Here is a 13,879-nt window from a genome sequence, read left to right as displayed (position 1 = left end):
ACTGAGAAGTTAAGTGAGGCCACCAGAGAAGATGAGAAGGGATTGTGTTACTCTTTTTTTCCCCCTGAAACAAAGCAGAGCTGTCAGTTGACACTTCTCGCTCTGCCCCAGCTCCGGAGGGTTGCCGGGGCCGCTTCCAGCAGACAAGAGACGTCACGGAGGAGACGAGAGCCGTGGGGTGAGGCGTGGGATTGCTGCCCCGCGGGCTCCTGTGCAAAGCGGTGCCTGGAGGTCTGTCCTCCCACCGGAGCAGGGAGAGGCTGCTCCGCTGCCCGTGCCTCCCGCCGGCCCTGGAGGTGTCCTGGGAGCCCGGCTTTGGAGGCTGCCTGCGAGGAGAGGGGTTAGGAAATCGGGCCGGCTGCCACCTAAAGTCTGCCCGGCTTTTGGCAAAAGTCTGCCTGAACGATACAGCTCCCCTGAAACGTTTCAGCTTTGACAAATGTGTGGTTTTTTGTTGTGTGTGTGTGGTTTTTTTTTTTTTTTTTTTAATGAAAAACCCAACTCTGCTGCATTGAAAACTTGCCCGACTGGTCGGAGGATGGTTCAGCCAGTCGGTAGGGGAGCAGGGCAGCAGCAGGGCCTTCTCCTGCACACAGGATGCCTATTGTTCTCCGGGCAGAGCAAGAGGATGGCTGGCATTAACGACAGGACTGGGCAGGACTGCCTGGGTCATCACAGCTGGAACATCACCTGCATGGGCAGACCCCTACTCTATGTTTCAGCACGGTCTGGCCAACCTCCACACCTCCAGACTGCAGGAAGGCTTCTCCATCCCTGGAGCAGACCCAGACAGGCAGGAAAAGGTGAAATCTGCCTGCGTGACCCATGGGCTGGCACTGCAGCAGCAGCAGGATTTTGCTGTCCCTTACCCATCCTTGGGGGAATGGCTGCAAACTGACAGAGGGCAGGGTTAGACGAGATCTTGGGAAGAAGTTCTTCCCTGTGAGAGTGGTGATGCTCTGGCACAGATTACCCAGAGGAGCTGTGGCTGCGCCATCCCTGGAAGTGCCCAAGGCCAGGCTGGACGAGGCTTGGAGCAGCCTGGGAGAGGGGAAGGTGTCCCTGCCTATGACAGGGGTTGGACCAACAGGAGCTTTAAGGCCCCTTCCCACCTCAACCATTCTGTGTGATTCTTTGATTCTCATCTCCCCGCGTGTGTCTGGGCAGCGAGGACTGTCCCCCGATGTGACACGGAGGGACGCTGAGCCCTCTTTGCTGGCGGTGCCATATGGTCCCTAAGGGCTGTGGGCACCGGCCGGAGGGGAGGGGAGCTGCCAAGGCTGGCCGTGTCTGGGGACAAATCCCACCGCCGAGCACCGCAGCAGCCTCAGAGCCCCCGCCGCTGTCACCTTGGCTGCCCCGGGCAGCCCCTGCGCTGTCCTCCGCCGCTTCTCCTCTGCTTGTTATTCATGGCAGGGGGCACGGAGCCTCCCCAGCCCCCACTCACTGCGCCGACCAGCCCCACAGCCCCAGAAGGTTGAATTTAATGCTGGGGGATTTGCAAGTCAAGAATTCCTGCGCCCACACAATGCGCAGCTGGGCTTTGAAAAGGCGTCAGGATTAAAATGCAACCGCAAACTTGACAAACCGGCGCAAGGGCCGCAGACAATGGGCTGCAGCTCCCTGTTATCATTCACGGCGTGTGAAGGACCAGCTCGGCGGGTTACAAGTCATGCGCTGGAGATGCTGCTGGCCTGGACACCAGCAGGGAGGGCTCCTTTGTGCGGCTCTCGCAGCGGGGAGCGGCCCGAAAGACAGGCTGAGCCCAGAGACATCTCCGCTCGCAGCCGGGGGTAAGGAGGGCAGCGTGACAGGGACCCTCCGCCACCGCCCGCGGGCTCCGAGCTCCTGCCTGGCCGGGATTCAGCCGCCCCGGGGGGCTCCAGAGCCACCGGGCTCTGCCGGAGGGAAATTAAGGAGCTTTTCTTCCATTCTGTCCTGAAACCGTAACTTGGTTTTCTGCGGGAGTCATAAAGCACACGGAGACGTGGGGGATTCGGGGCAAACAGGGATGCCAGGACGGGGCAGAGGGTTTCAGATGATGACGGATTAGATACAGGTCAACCGTGTAATAGCGAGGGACAATGCCACCTGGGGCTGGAATAATTAACACTCCGGAGTAAAGCCGGCAAAACAACCGGCTGGATTTCCCCGTGGGCAGCAGCGAGACACCTTCCCCAGCCCCCCGAGGCAGCCCAGGCTGCTGCTGATCGCGGGGCACTGGGGCCACGGCTCTGCCCGGGCCCCGGGGGAGCACAGGGCAAGGGAAGCTCTGGCAAAAAGAGATTTGGGCCTGGCCAGAGGGGTGGGAAGGAAGGAGCCACCCAGGAGGCGATGTGACAGGCATGGGGTCCTCGTGTGACTGTCATGGCTAGGATCAATTATTTTAATGAGCCCATGGACAAAGGTCAGGGAGGAATGTAATGTGTAACGCCAGTGGGGTCTTCATGCTGGGTGTGTACTGGCTACTGCCATGGCATTCCCATTCCGAGGCAGCAGCCATCCAAACCTCTCTGCCTGGAAGTCTGGAGGATGTGGGGACTGAGTCTTCACAAGTCCAACACTGTGGTGTAAAACTGGATCAGGTGATTAGCCCCTTCCCAGCTGCTTTCCCACCATCTTTCTGTGTGCACTTTCTGCACAGGAGCGTGCACAGCTTCCCTCTCAGTACCCCAGGAACTGGGGAGCATCAGGGGCTGGGATTAGCAGGGAAGAGGATTTTCCTCTCTCCGTGTGCAAGGATGAGTGTGGGGGTGACCCTTCCCCACTTCCAACAGATACAAGGATGGGTGAGCAAACTCCATCCTGGAAGACTGGACTGTGCATGAGCTGCAGCACCTCTCAAGGGGTACTGGCCATGTGGAGGGCCAGCTCTGAAGGGAGAAACCAGAAAAACCCAGAGCAGTTCTCAACACCAAACGGCACCGTGCTGTTTAGGCTCTGCAGGAGAGTTTGGTTTGGTTTAGTTTCTCTTCTTTACACAAAAACTTGGTCCTTCACTCAAAAAGAGACCTTTCAAAAATAATGCAGAACTGACAGTGTCGGAACTTAAGGGAGTCTGTTGGGCAGCAAGAAGCTGTAAAAATATTACTGGATGGAGGATTGACATTTTTCCTATACTGAAGAGGAGTTTTGTAGCCATTTTGAGGCTAGTTTGGATAGCTGTGGTAAAGAGCAGAACACATCTGGTTTTCCAGCTAGCACAGCTACTCCAGAGTCACAGGGAGACTGAGGCTTTTACCTGGCTTTGCCCAAATCTTACATGTCAGGACATGAGCTTTAGCAAAGCGGCCTTGGCCTGACAGGGAAATCAGAGCTGTGGCGTGGGATCTGTCTTAGCACAGTTCTCTGTGTCACACGGACTGAGCTTTTTAACCACCTAGAAAAAAGCTCATAAGCAAATGCTTCTTGTACCTACTCCCCAGCACCAGCAGCTTTTCCCTGGTGCTGACTCTGTGCCCTGCACTGAGCTGCAATTTGAAAAATGGAATTAATGGCCAAACACCTTTGCTGCCTGCAGTGGTGCCCTGCAAAAGGGTTTCTTGCCTATCTTGCAGTCCCCTCTCTGTCCCATGGAGGTGCTGGTGTGTGACATGGTGTCCTTGCAGGCCAGAGGTGCTGGTGTCCACTGTGATGGCCACAACAGAGCCAGGGGTGTTCCCACATCACAGGCAGGAATGAGAGAATGCTGAAGCAGAAGGGCAGCAGCTCATGGGGCTGAAAGAGGAAATGATGCTGGGATGCTGGGGAGCTGCTGAGGCAGGATGGACCTGCCTGGAGAGTCCCCACAGCCCACAGCAGTCTGGGCACCCACCCAGGCTGTCTCTGGAGCTGCATTTTTAAATTAAAACAACAACAGAGCAGCAAGAACTATAAAGTGGACCCCTGACCCTTGTAATGGTCGACAGTGTCTGCCCTCCCCAGTAATCAGGTCCTAAGATTCTGCTTCCATGTGAAAACTGCTGCATTTGCTTCATCCCCCCAGCTCACACGGGCAAGTGACAGGGCTCTCCCCGAGGGACAAATGCCACCAGGCCACCTTCCTCCTGCCCAGCCCCAGCGTGTCTGTGCACTGCACAGCTGCCAGCTTGTCTTCCTTGCGGTGGGAGGTGTGCCCTGCAGGGAATTTGGGTGGGTGCCCCGTGGTGCTCCCCCTGGAGCAGGAGCCCTCCTGGGGCAGGTCACTGGGGAGAGGGTCAAGCTGTACGGAGGCCAGCCTGCCGGGAAGGCGTGTTCGGGATCCCCGCAGTGCCCGCGGGCAGATGCGTGGCAGGAGCTATATTTGGAAGGTGCCATTTGGTTCCCTCCCCGGCTGCTGCAGCAAGCTGTCCCCAGAGCTGGCCCTGAATGCTGCGTGTGCAGCTCCCGAGCACCCGCATCCCCCTCCCCGGCCCCACACCGCACTCTGCTCCTTTTCCCCCCGCCCTGCTTTTCTTTCCTGCGGGCTGTGAAAAGGTGCAGTCTGCCTGTGACCGTTCCTCCTCCCTCCCTTCCCCCTTCCTGCTGGTCAAAACCGCCATCCTGGAACAGCCCGGCGGATTAGTGAAGGGATACCTTTGAAACCGATGCCAGGAAAGCTCCGTGGATCAGTTAACAGGAGAGTATAAAAAGCCGCGCCTGTGTCCCCCCACGCTCCCCCCATCTCTCTTCCTCCATGTCACTGGCCCTGGCTGCCGGCTCGCCCCTGGCTGGGGGCCTGCCATCCCAAACGTGCTCTCCAGGCTGGCTTGCCTCATTAATTAAAGAAGACAGATTTTTAGCTTCTCTTTCCCTCCCTCCCTCTCTCTCTTCCTTTCTTTTTTTTTTTTTTTTTTTTTTTTTTTTTCCTCCTTGGGCTCCTGCTGGGGAAAGTGGAGCCAGTCTTGTGGGGGCAGGAGGAGGACAAGGATGGGCGCCAGGGATTAGAGGCGGCTGTGGGACGCCCCGAGCCTGCTTGGTGCCAGCCCAGGGGACATGAGGAGAGGGCACTCCGCTCCCACACCCCCAGTGCTGGGATTTGCAGCAGCATTTGCATCCCCTCCAGGAACATTCCCTCGTGGTTGGCTTCCACGAGCATCCAGCCTGTCCTCAGCACCCCTTTGCCGACTCCGGCCCTGCTGGTCCTGCAGGACCCTGGTGCAGCAGCAGCTGTGGCTGCAGCCATGCATGGGGCTGGTGCAGAAAGCAGCATGTGGGTGTGCAGGGAGCGTGGTACAGCTGTGCAGAAAGTGTGACAGAGCCATGCAGTGGATGCGGTGCAGCTGTGCAGTCAGTGCAGTGCAACTGTGCCGTGAGAGTGTACCTGTGCAGGGTGTGTGGCACAGGTGTGCAGTGAGTGTGGCACAGCCATGCAGGGGGTGCAGCACACCTCTGCAGTGGGTGATGTGTGTGTACAGCCATGCAGGGTGAATCCACACGCGGTGCAGTGTGTGTTCCTGCTCCAGGGATGGCTCAGGCCAGCAGAGCACTGTTACCATTCACTCCACCTGTGCCTGTCTTGGGGTAGCACAGCTCAGAGCCCAGCCCCAGCACAGGCACAACCCTCCATGTGAGCTCAGGATGGGAGGCAGCCACCCTGGCACATGGTGCATGAAGGCAGGAGAGCAAAGTAGGGACAACAGGAGCTCCAGGAGGGACCTGAGGGCTGTGCTGTGCTGGGAGCTGGCCCCTGACTCCTTCTGGCTGTGTTGTTCCTCCCCGAGAAGAAGGCCTAGCTGGTTCTTCTGGCTGAGTCATCCCCAGGTCTATCAGCCGGGCTGCAAAATTAAATTCAAAGCTCGTCTTTTTTACACGAAGATCACTTACATCCAGCTGCACAAGCCACGGCCCCGCTAGGATTTAATAATAAAATGAATGCCCATGACCTGACTGTTTGCTCACGCCTGGATCTTCCTTGATGGATGAACAGAAATTGCTCCCTGGCTCGGGTCATCCGCAGTAAAAATCGCCAGTCGATTGCTGGGCCCTCCCTCGGCTCCTCGGTGTTCAGGGCTCGCTGCCTTCGTTTGGGACCTGGCGTGGAACGGATAATCAATAATAATCAGGCTCGACGCTGTGACGGCACCTTTGATCCGAGGATCTCGGAGCACTTTGCAGCGGATAATGAACGGAGCCCCTCTGTGAGGCAGGCAGGAGTGGCTGCAGTTTGTGGGGGGAGCACAGCCCAAGGATGGGCTGCCCCTGCTGCTCTCGGGCTCCGCATCCCGTGTGGGGACGGCTCAGCTGCTTTAACATGAGAGAGTTGCTTGAAAAGGGGATGGTGCAAAAACCTCTGTGTGGCTCATTCCCTGGTAGCTTGTGGCTCTGCTTCCTTCACGAGACAGCCTGGATTGCCCTGTTGACAAAGATATTTTTGGAAAAGTCGTGCTGGTTTAAGGCTTAGTGTAGCAGGGAACAGAGCAGCCCTGAGTGAGGTGTGTTCTGCCAGGGACAAGTGATCTCAGGGCTCCTCCACCCCCAAACTGGGGCTCCCTGTGATGGGCTGCAGCACCTCTGTGGCGCTGTGCTGGATCCAGAGCTGGGGATGAGGGTGGGGAGTGTCACTCCCAAGAAAAAAACCATTCCAGGCCTGGGAAAAAGAGGCTGGCAGCAAGAAGCAGAGCTGTGAGCTCCTGTGTCCAGCCATCCCAGAGAGCACTGTCACAGCCTGGGCTCTGCTTGCTTTCAGGGGTGGTTTGCACAGTCTGACCCCAGTGGTGCCAGCGCTGCTGCTGCACACCAGGATGGCAGGCTGGGGGCTGGCAGCAGGGACCAGGGCACAGTGAGGAGTGCAGGGCTGGTGGCACAGACCTCGCCTAGGGCAGTGAGCTCTGCCTGAGGGAGTGCTGTGTCCCCCAGGGGTGGGCAGGAGGGGACAAGGCACCCAGCTCTGGGGATGCCACCATGTCCCCAGCCTGCACCCCTCAGCCAGGGTGACGTCCTGCTGTTGGAAGGGCTGTGTCCCCAGTAGCTGGGCAGTGGGGACAGAGGGCATCCAACTGTGGGGATGCCACCCTTGTATCCTCAGCCTGCACCCCTTGGCCAAGATCGCATCCTGCCCTTGGAAAAGCGTGTGGCCCCGTGGGCGGCCAGTGGAGGGCGGGGAGGGGCAGCTTTGGGGTTGTCACCCCAGTGTCCCCAGCCCGCACCCCGCCAGGACAGGCTGCTCTGCTGGTGTCGCAGCGCCACCCCTTGCCTCCCGGGGAAAGTGCCCGCTGGCTTCATCTGCACTCTCCAGCAATTAAGCGATTAATATATTAATTGTTTCTAATCTGCGCATCTCCAAGGTCACCTGTAAGACCGGGAAAGGGAAACAAACCTCCCGAGGCGATCCCTGTCACAAACCCGAGGGATGAGACTGCAGCGCAGGGACTGCCCTGGGGACCCCCGACCCCAAATCCTCCCTGGGAGCGGGGCTACGGGGTCCAGCCCCCGCGGGATGGAGGCGGGATGCTGCCTGGGGGATGCTGCTGCTCCAGCGGGAATCACACCCCGAGCTGGAGACGACGGGCTGAAAATCGAATCACTGGCTTGTCCGTGGGTCCATCCAGCCGGTGCTCCCGCCGCCCGCCTCCGCCTCTGCCTTTGTCTCCGGCGCTCAGCCGCGCCTCCAGTCTTCAAAGTGTTAAAACTTTTCAGTGTGTGCTGCAGATCCCTTGCCTGCAGCCTCCTGCCCTGAGTCAAATTAATCATGTACTGGGAAACACAGCAGGCATGTACTAGCCCTGGGCATGGTGTATCACGTACTTTCTGGAATCTGTCACATGGGGAGCTTTCTGTTTTAGGCTCAATTGATCCTTTCTCGGTTTGATACTGTGTTTAATTGTGAGATGGGGCTCTGTGTTTTTGCTTCAGCCGAACTTAAAGGGCCGCTCTTCCCAGCCTTGTTTTCAGATGTCCGCAAGAACAGACCGCCGCTGTCTCCTCACCCAAACAAAAAGCCTTTCTCTCCCCACACACAATATCCTCTCTGTATTGTCCACAACAAAGAGCAGGGCTAAATTAATTTTAGGTCCGGCTCTTTTAATGTAGGGCTGGGAAGGGGAGGTGCTTTTATTGCTGCAGCTGACGGCTCAAACAGGAGAGGCGAGAGGTGGCCCGGGCCACTGGGCACTCCCCGGGCGGTGGGGATGGGGATGGGGATGGGGGATGTCCCTGACCCCCAGGACCCCCCCGAGTCCCCTCAGCTTGTGTGCCCGGTGCAAGGTGAGGTGAGCTGGAGCAGAGCACAACCATGCTCCTCACTGCAACATCACCCCAGGTGGGTGAGAGCCTTCACCCCCAAGGAGGGCTCTCCACCTGTCCTGCCCTGGGAAGAGTGGTCCAAGGAGGCTAGGTGGGACAGAAGGTCCCCATACTCCAAAAGTGGTGTCCTCTGAAGGCTGGCATCTCCCTCTGGCTGGCCAGATAGCCATAGCAGGGTGATTTCTCATTCTGTCTTCACACAAAAGATTCCAAGAGACAAACAAAAAACCAGAGCATCCCTTTGAAACTGGTTAAAAAGGGAAAAAATACATTTTTTTCCCCATGTGCTTTTCCTTCTGAAAAAGGCTTATCTGGAGCAGTCACTGTGGGCTGCCGAGTTGGAATGGAGCTCTAGGGAGCTGGGACAGGGTCTCCTCAGGGTCCTCTCCCTGCCCCGGTGGGGACAGTCCTCTGGTGTGACAGTGCCACCCACCTGCACCAGTGGTTTGTGTGGCTCGGCTGCTGCAGGGACACGGCAGGAGGAGGGAAGGGACGTGCAGCCACCAGGAGCCGGTGGCATCTCCAGGATGTGGGATGTGCAGAAAGGTGGGAAGGAGTCCTGGGAAATTGTCAAAATTGAGACCAGGAGAGCTGAGGAGAGCAGGGTTTGGGGAAGGGGGGTGCCTGGTCAGGGAAGTGGACAGAGGATGGGGACAGGGGACGCTGGTTGGGAGGGTCAGGCTTTGGGAAGGCAGCTCAGGGGCGTTGGGAGGGATGACAGGAGAGGGGAGGGGGGTTGGCTTGTGTGAGCTGCTGTGATTTCCTACGAATTTAGGCAGAGATGTAAGATTGAAAGGGGAGGGAAAGGTGTTGCAGACAGCTCCACTCTGGGCCCTCCCTGTCCTCATCTTGCCCTTCCCAAGTGGTGGATGGGGCAGGCCCCAGTGCCTGCAGCGTGGGCAGGGTCCTGGCCAGGCCACCGTGGCAAGGCAGAGGCCGAGCGCTGCTCTCTGCCCCGCAGCCTCCAGTTTCTCGGTGGATGGGCAGAAACTTGCTCCTGGCTTTATAAATATTCAGCGCCAGCAAAGCCCATTAATGTTGCATTAGGGCTGTGAATCGGAAAGCCCCAAAGCCAAGGCAGCTCCTGCCGCAGCTGCAGCGCGATCCCGGGCCCGCCCAGCCCGCTCCGGCCGGGGCTGCCAGGACAGCACACGGCTGCGCAACAACGTGCTGTTGGAGGGCATCGGCCCTCTCCCTCCAGCACACCTGGCACAGGTAGCACGGACCCGGACAGGTGGAAGAAAACCAGGGCGTGGTGTGGAGCTCTCAGTGCCCAAAGCTCCCGCTCCCAGGAAAGGCAGTGAAGGCTGCTTGAGGGCTGGGTGGGTTTTTTGGAGTGGGGTTTTTGCGAGCCAGGCGTGGCCCCCTGCGGTGGAAGACCTCCAGATCTGGCCAACTTTGGGGAGGACAATGGGAAGCCCCTTGGCTGCAGAGTCAAGCTGACTCGGTGCCTTGGGCTGCTCCCTCCAGCCGGCGCCGAATTGCATCTCCAGGAATAGGCAGGAACGCGCGTATTAAAACAGAAGCTGGAGAAAGGAGTTACATCTGTGCAAAGCAGCGATCCAAGTGTTACTATCGGGACCAAATTTTCTCACTTCCAGGAGAGCAGCTCTGAATGTGACAGTCTGCAGACTTGGGCATCAGCTCAGCCAGCTTCCTCATCTCAGCGAATGTCGCAGATCCACGCAGCAGCCGTGGCCCTCCGCCCCGGCGGCGTGCCAGCCAGCCCGGGGGCACGGGAGGGTGTGGAAGGGGCACACAGAGGGGACAGAAGGGGTAAAGCTTTGGGGTGCCAGTGCTGAGCGGGCAAGGTGCGGAGAGCGGCTGGGGAGGCCGGGAAGAGGTCCGGGGATCGCTGACACGGAGGGCACGGTGAGCTCCTGGAGGTTCAGCCCAGCTCTTGGGAATGAAAGCGCCCTGCTGCTTGTGGCACTGCTGATGTGTGTGCGGGGTTGGCTTCCCAAAGCCCCGGGGGGAACTGCAGGGAGTGGCCGTGCAGGGGGCTGCAGCTCCCGCGGGGCGGCTCGGGGCGAGGGGACCGACAGCGGATAAAGGCACTGCTCACTGCCCTGACACCCTCCTGCCTCTCCTTGCCTCTTCCCCACACACTGTCCCTGCTCCTCCTTCCAGAGCTCGGGAGAGTCCCAGGGGAGCACACCCCTGCCCGGCATGCAGAGAGCCTGAGGTCAGGATATAAATGCAGAGGATGTCAGGCTCTGGAGGAGAGCAGGGGAGGGCTGAGTCCCTCTGGGCTGGAGCAAGGTTCAGTGGCTCTTCAGGATGCCTGCAGCCTCCCTCCCTGAGGGCTGGGCAGTGCAGGAAGCTGTCTTAGAGCTCCTGGAGGAGAAAAGGACTGAGACAAGAAACTGCTCAAATTAATTTCTAGGGCTCACCTGAAATACCTGCCTGAAAATAGCAAAAAATAATTTTAAAAAAAGGATGAGAAAAGGGGAGGTGTATTTCATCAGAGGTAAGAAATCTGTTTTATATCAACAAATGTCAGAGACAATGAGGAGAGGTCAACTGTCCCAGATAGTTTAGATAGGGAATCATGACGAGATAGGGAAAGGTCACTTAGAAAGGCAGCAAAGAATAGAGGCTTTGCCTGTGGAGAAGTAAATTCTGGGAGGAGTATGTTTCCCCAGATTTAGAGATGGGGAAAAGCTGAGGATACGAGGACCAGAGCAGCTGTGGGTAGGCAGTGGGACCTTGGTGCTTCAGAGCCAAGCAGGTAACTTCATGTGGGTGGAAATGGACTGCCAGTGTTTAGGCAAAAGTTTGAGAACAGAAAGACAGCAAGAAACTCCCAAGGAAGAAGAAAGCCCAGAGCTGCCATTTCCCCAGCTGAGCTGGGGTGGCACCTTGGGGTAAGGCATGGTGCAATCTGCCTTGTTGGCTGCTACCCCAGTCCAAAAAGAAGGCTTTAGACATCCCAAGGTCCGTCCCCGCTGACTGTGAAAAATTACATTTTGTGACTGAATATAATGACACCACTGCTGTGTTCTGTGACACGCTGAGGTTTGGTGCCACTGCTGCTAAATTGCCTCAGCTTTGACCAAAGGGTGCTTCACCTTCCTCCTGCAACTCCTGGTCAAAATCAGGGCTGGGAGAATGCACATCAGCACAGTGGGTGCAGTTGCCTTCAGCTGAGACCCCAGAGTTCACAGCATCACAGGAGACCTTGATTCCACGGGAGTCTTGTGGGGGTCTGGAATACTGCTGAGCAGCTTTCAGCAGCTGACCTTCAGTGGCAGAACTTGGTCAGTGCCTGGGCCAGCCTGAGGCCTGTCACTGCCAGGGATGTTCCCTGCTTGCCTGTCTTTTGAAACTGGCATTTTACTGATCAGAAATGGCTTTTTGATGAAAGGGGTGGAGGGGACAGGAGAATCACTTTTTGGAAGTCACTCCATGTAATCAGAGAAGTATTTAGGTTGGCAAAGACCTCAGCAGTGCCCAGCACAGGGGGACAATCACTGCCCTGGCCCTGCTGGACACACTATTTCTGGGTGCCCTTGGCCTTCTTGGCCACTCCGAGGAGCTCACATGGTACCAGTGTGCCACTGGTGACACAGCAAATCCTTCAGTGTGGCACCCAGCATCAGCAGCAACCCAATCTGGGTTGGGAGGCTCCTGCCTGGTCTGCACAGCAGCTGGCATCCAGGAATTTGGGGGCTGCAGTTGTCTTCTTCAAGAGGACACAGCCTCAAAGTTCATTGGGGAGGTTCAGGTTGGACATCAGGAAGAATCTCTTCACTGGAAGGGTGTCCAGGTGTTGGGAGGGGCTGCCCAGGACAGTGCTGGAGCTCCCATCCCTGGAGGTGTTCAAGGATGTGGCACTCAGGGCTCTGGGCTGGTTGACAGCATGCTGATCAGTCAAAGGTTGAACTTGATGATCTTGGAGATCTCTTCCAAGTTCTTCTTTTTGGAAGTCATTTCTTGAACGCTTCCAGGGATGGTGATTCCATGGGCTCTCTGGGCAGCTCCTTACAGTGCCTGACCACCTTACAGTGAGGAAAAGCTTCCTGATGCCTCACCTGAACCTTCCCTGGTGCAGCTCGAGGCCGTTCCCTCTCCTCCTGCCCCTGTTCCCTGGGAGCAGAGCCCGACCCCACCGGCTGTCCCCTCCTGTCAGGGAGCTGTGGAGAGTGAGAAGCTCCCCCCTGAGCCTCCTTCTCTCCAGGCTCAGCCTCTTTCCCCACTCCCTCAGCTGCTCCTTGTGCTCTCGACCCTTCCTCAGCTCTGCTCCCTTCCATGGGCACACTCCAGCCTCTCAGTGCCTTCCTTGAAGTGAGGAGACAAGACACAGGAACACAACCCAAGGGAGAGGTTTCCAGGGCCTGAAGGAACCACCTCCAAACCCTAAGAAATCCCCTTAGGAATAACCCAGGAACCCAGGGAATAAGCTGATCATCTGCAGGGGCAGGGAAGGAATTTGTTGCCATCTGCCTCTTGTCTCTCTGCTGTGGGGAGTAATAAGCAAGTGAGGAAGGGAGGCTTCAGCAGTGTTATTAGGTGGAGAATGGCATTATTCCCCCTGTCTGCACCGTATAAATGAGTGTGTATTTTTCATAATGGGGGAATACATGCAGGGAGAGAGAAAAAATGTTTTAAAAAAGAAAGAAGGAAAGGGGGGAGGGGGGAAATGAATCGATATAACAGAAGCATTAGGGCACTCAGGGGAGTGTTTTACTGGGGCCATTAATATACTTCTCAGGTGGTAAAAGCCACTTAGCCTTTAAAAATGATAATGAAATGTTAACTACCCAAAGCATTATTGCTGAGTCACGGAGAGCCAGGCAGCCCTTCAGCTCCCATCTGATCGAGGGGTGCTGGCAGGGCTCTCCCCAGCGCTGGCCAGTGCTGGGAGCAATGATCCGACACATCCCGACTCCGTGGGCACGTGGAGGCCAGCTCCAGGCAGCCCTGCACTGCTGTAGGTCTGTGGCAGCCTGGGCACCCCTGCCCCTCGGCCCAGCTCCTCACTCTCCTGGCACTGGATCGTCCAGCCAGCCCCAACTGCACAGGGCAGAGCAGAGTGGGGAGGATCAGACCCAAACGCTGCAGCCAAGCCAAAGGGAGCAGCGTGGGAATTGGGAAGGTCACCACCATTTACAAAGGTCCGTGCACAAGGATGTGTTACGTGGGAAGCTGCAGATGCCGTGGTCTCGTCTGGCTGCAGAGGATCCCAGGGTGGGGAAGCTCAGGATCGTGAGTACCAGGAGTGTCCAGCTGAGCCACTGCAGGGATGAGATGGGCAAGGGTATGAGATTCCCTTTTGGCCCTCAGGAAATGGCACAAAGCAACAGTGGAGGTCCCTTGGAGTTCTAGCCTACAAACCCTTGGTGACAAACTCTTGGTTTACCACTTGACCAGCATGAGCTCCTGGAGACCTCCTGATGTTGATGGAGACCCCCACGTTGATGCATGTGCAGAGTTTTGGAGGCACTGGGGACCCCCAAATTACTGACCAGCTCTGAAAACCACGGGGGTCAATTTCAGGCTGTGTTTTTGTCAATGGGAGAATGGAGGTTCACCCTGCAAGGGGGCAGGAATTCTCATTTCTCATCTTTTATGTATCTCTGACTCCTATTTGATTGCGAAGGGCCCAAACAGCCCCCCATGGTGTCACACTGAGGAAATTCAACAGGCTGGCATGGACCAGCGAGCTGCAGTGTGA

This window comes from Sylvia atricapilla, chromosome 14 (assembly GCF_009819655.1).
Source record: "Sylvia atricapilla isolate bSylAtr1 chromosome 14, bSylAtr1.pri, whole genome shotgun sequence".
NCBI lineage: Eukaryota > Metazoa > Chordata > Aves > Passeriformes > Sylviidae > Sylvia > Sylvia atricapilla.
This window is presented reverse-complemented; position numbering follows the sequence as displayed.